This window comes from Eptatretus burgeri, chromosome 2, assembly GCF_056783735.1.
Source record: "Eptatretus burgeri isolate ZD-2024b chromosome 2, Ebu_testis_v1, whole genome shotgun sequence".
In the NCBI taxonomy this organism is placed as follows: domain Eukaryota; kingdom Metazoa; phylum Chordata; class Myxini; order Myxiniformes; family Myxinidae; genus Eptatretus; species Eptatretus burgeri.
Genome location: NC_140962.1, coordinates 151,053,797 through 151,056,565, shown reverse-complemented (window position 1 = coordinate 151,056,565; position 2,769 = coordinate 151,053,797). Strand labels below are relative to the sequence as shown.

The 2,769-nt window shown below is 43.6% G+C and overlaps 1 long non-coding RNA gene across 1 annotated transcript; it reads right to left on the bottom strand.

Moving 5' to 3' along the window:
• Positions 1–551: 551 nt before the first annotated feature.
• LOC147033548 (uncharacterized) lies at positions 552–2,477 on the bottom strand. Its single transcript, XR_015051571.1, has 3 exons — positions 1,611–2,477; positions 1,016–1,094; positions 552–928 (listed from the first exon to the last, which is right to left on the bottom strand). It is a non-coding gene; the product is annotated as an uncharacterized LOC147033548 (long non-coding RNA).
• Positions 2,478–2,769: the final 292 nt, after the last annotated feature.

Sequence of the window (2,769 nt, the reverse complement as noted above, 5' to 3'; positions counted from 1 at the left end):
ATTGAATTTTTTTTTTGAATCCACCCCTCTTTGACTCCACCCACACAAACCCAAAACCACACAAGCCCCACCCACACAAGCCCCATCCACACAAGCCACATCCACACAAGCCCCACCCACACAAGGCACATCCACACAAGCCCCACCCACACAAGCCCCAACCACATAAGCCACATCCACGCAAACCTCACCCGTGCAAACCCCACCCACCAAACCCCACCCACATAAGCCACATCAACATCCATCATATCCACAAAATTAGTGATTAGTTTATTAGTTCCCACACACAACATGTTTATTTAATAAAACAAAATTGCTCTACCCACACAAGCTACATCCACACAAACCCCACCCACCCACACAAGCCCCAACCACCCACACAAGCTCCACCCCCCTGTGCCCCACCGCCGTTGACCCACCACCCCCCTACCCTTCCCCACACACACACACACGGGGAGGGGAGAGGGATGAGGAGGGTGGTGGGTCGTTGGGGGAGCGCACCGACCCCCCAACTCTAACCCTCCCCCAACCCCCCTTCCCTCCCCTTTATATCTCTATTATAATACCAAGCTTGCACACTAAAAACTCGGCTCGCCGTCACACGATCCCTATGAAATTGCTGTGGCACTTAGCGGACATGCCGACAATGTTTGGGAAGTCTTGGCGTTCCATAGTACCACTTGCATTTTGCACAATGCGTATTTTTGTCATTCCCCGTGTACGGTCTGTCGTCTGCTACCAGCTTTGTTGTACTGCTATCCCATGCAAGTGCACGGGTTTCGCTCGTCTCCTTTATTCTTTTCTTTTAATTCAAAATCAGATAGCTATAAGGAAAGCATATATATTAAAACAAGATTACAAACATTGAACAAATTCTTCCTTCGCAGCAGTCTGATGGTTTGTTATTTTGAAACTCGGTCAACATATTCTGTTCAAAACAAAGAGAGAAGAACAATTAGGGTATATAAACATGATTATATAATGACATTGATAAAATAATAAATATAACATTTACCTCCAGAAGATTGAGTGTCGTGTCAGATTCCTCCAGCAGATTAAGTTGTGTGTTTCGTTCATCCAGACAGGTGTTTAAACTGAAAAAAAAATAAAAAAATGAGTCAACATTCAAGAGAGATATAGACAGAGACATAGAGACAGAGATAGAGACAGAGGGGGGGAGAGAGAGAGAGAGGGGGAGAGGGAGAGGGAGAGGGAGGGGGAGAGGGAGAGGGAGAGGGAGAGGGAGAGGAAGAGGAAGAGGGAGAGGGAGAGGGAGAGGGAGAGGGAGAGGGAGAGGGAGAGGGAGAGGGAGAGGGAGAGGGAGAGAGAGAGAGAGAGAGAGAGAGAGAGAGAGAGAGAGAGAGAGAGAGAGAGAGAGAGAGAGAGAGAGAGAGAGAGAGAGAGAGAGAGAGAGAGAGAGAGAGAGAGAGAGAGAGAGAGAGAGAGAGAGAGACAAAGACAGAACAAAGAAGAGACACACAGATACAGACACAGAGACACACACACATACACATATAAACACACATATACACGCATATACACATATAAACACACATACACATGCAAATACACACAGACACACAGACACACACACACGGATAATTTCTCACCTTTGACTCGACTCATTCAAGGTCAGAGGACGTGAGAGAACTTCTCTCCATCCAACAATAATGTCATTCAATTCTCTTCTGAACGATTGAATGTCTTTAAGGAAATCATTCATTTTTTGCCATTCCTCGTGTTATGCAAAGGCCTCATGTTCCAGCTCAGTTATCAACGATGTTATTATTGGGGACAACCTGTTAGAAAAAGACACAATAATTATTGGTTGTATAGTGATTTAATTCTGTATAAAACAACAAATATAATGAATGGGTTCAAGGATCTCACCTCTCATCTTGTGAAAACGATTGATCTGCAAGGTCAGAGTTCTCTTCTAAATACTCCATTCTCTGAATAAGACTCAAAATTGTCTGAATAAGACTGAATAAGAACAATGTTCACTTTGACAATAAATAGCCTCAAGTTGATGACATCATGGGAGATTACACAACAGTAGGGTGAATATACTGGTTCTAGCTCACTTTTCCCCATGTAAATGAATGGGGGATTTTCAGCGATTCCCTTTTTTTTTCCCTAAAAATAAACCCCCTTTTTATCCATTTTTCCCTGCTGTGCAGGGGTTTGGCTTTTTGTGAGGCAATGTTTTATGGTCGGATGCCCTTCCTGGACGCCTCTTACAACACAGGGATATGGTACACCTATTCTAACCGGGGCATACACCGGGACCAGTATACTGGTACTCATTTCGCCGACCTCGGAAGGATGACAGGCTGAGTCAACCCCCTGGTGTTAATTCAGCAGCTGAGCGGGATTCGAACTCGGGACACTGGGATCCCAAGCCGCCACCCTAACCACTAAGCCAACACCAGGCTTTGTATATATATAACCAGGCTATCCCAAGGTATATTTATTTGTCTCCCCTTTAACCTGGAGGTTGATCAGCTCACTCATTGAACCTATAAAGATTTGTTCATTCTCAAATTCCTTCAATAGTTTAATTTTCTTTGCACAATAATCCCCATCTAAAATATTGAAAAACAAAACATTTGAATCTTTATATTTTTTAAGATACCCCTTTTGTGCCATTACGAAATGATAAACTTCTCTTAATGCTCTTGTTTGACCACCTCCTGAGCCACATATCATTTTGAGTTTATAGTAAATTGTTTTTTCATTGTTCAATTGATAACCATCAAAGTTTTCAGT